The sequence below is a fragment of the Mandrillus leucophaeus genome, unplaced genomic scaffold (assembly GCF_000951045.1).
Source record: "Mandrillus leucophaeus isolate KB7577 unplaced genomic scaffold, Mleu.le_1.0 Scaffold9, whole genome shotgun sequence".
NCBI classification, from domain to species: domain Eukaryota; kingdom Metazoa; phylum Chordata; class Mammalia; order Primates; family Cercopithecidae; genus Mandrillus; species Mandrillus leucophaeus.
In genome coordinates this window covers 4,489,780-4,491,420 of record NW_012109807.1, presented here as the reverse complement: position 1 = coordinate 4,491,420, position 1,641 = coordinate 4,489,780, and positions in this window count along the sequence as shown.

Sequence of the window (1,641 nt, the reverse complement as noted above, 5' to 3'; positions counted from 1 at the left end):
CTTTCTTTTCTTTCTTTCTTTCTTTCTTTCTTTCTTTCTTTCTTTCTTTCTTTCTTTCTCTCTCTCGCGCGCTCTCTCTCTCTTTCTTTCTTTCTTTCTTCTCTCTCTCTCTCTTTTTCTCTCTTTATTTCTTTTGGAGTCTTGCTCTGTCGCCCAGGCTGGAGTATGGTGGCACGATCATGACTCAATGCAGCCTGGATTGCCTGGATTCAAGTGGTCCCCCGTCCTCAGCCTCCTCAGTAGCTGGTATTACAGGCACACCACCATGCCTGTTGGCTCATTTTTATTTTTTGTAGAGATGAGGTCTCACTATGTTGCCCAAGCTGATATCAAACTCCTGAGCTCAAGCAATTCTGTGACTGCAGCCTCCCAAAGTGCTGGGATTACAGATGTGAGCCACTGCATCGGGCCCGCATTTTCTTCATCCATTCATATTGATGGACATTTAGGTTGTTTCTGCCTTAGTTATTGTGAATACTACTGAAATAAATGTTAGAGTGTAAATACCTCTTTGAGATCCTGTCTTGAATTCTCTTGGGTAATACCCGTAAGTGTGATTGCTGAATCATAAGATAGTTTACTTTTAACGAACCTCCATACTGTTTCCCAAAACGGCTGCACTATTTTATATTCCCGCCAATGGTGCACAAGAGTTCTAAGGTATCCACCTTCTCACCAACACCTGTTGTTACTGTTTTATAATGGCCATTCTAATGGGTGTAAGGTGATATCATTGCAGCTTGTTTTGTCTGTTTGTTTAATTCTTTCTTGTTTGTTTGTTGTAGAGACGGAGTCTTACTCTTTTGCCCAAGCTGGAGTGAAGTGGTAATGATCATAGCTCACCGTAACCTCAAACTTCTGTGCTCAAGCGATCCTCTCTCCTTGGCCTCTGGAGTAGCTGGGACTATAGATAGGCACATGCCATCATACCTGGCTAATTTTTATTTATTTATTTATTTAGAAAAGGGGTCTTGCTATGTTGTCCAGGCTGGTCTTGAACTCCTGGACTCAAATGATCCTCCCACCCTGGCCTTCTGAGGTGTGAGCCTCTGCACCCAGTCACTAAGTGGATTTTGATAGGAATTGAATTGAATTTGTAGATTCCTTTGGGTAGTATGAACAGTTTAACAAAATTATGTCTTCTAATTCATGAATATGGGATGCCTTTGCACTTATTTGTGTTGCCTTTATCAGTATATTATATATTCTATATGTATTGAAGAGATTAAGGGACTTAAATCATATGTATATAAAATTTAGTTAATGGCTACAAATTTGAAGTGTGTGTATATATATAAATCACGTATACAGTATATATGATTTATATATAGTATATATGACATATATAGTGTATATATGATTTTAAATATATATACAGTGTATATCTAGAGTATATATATGATTTTAAGTTCCTTAATCACTTCAGATTTATGGCCATTAACTTCAAGGGGGCATTGGCCCTGCCTGGTAGTGCTCTCCTACTTCTCCAATTCATTCTCCTCCCCTTATAGGAGACTCTCACTCCTTTCCTTTCTCCTACTTTCTTCAGGTCTCTTTTCAAATTACACCTTGTGAGAGAGGTCTTACTTGAATGCCCTATAAGAAGCAGCATCAGGCCGGGTGCGGTGGCTCATGCCTGTA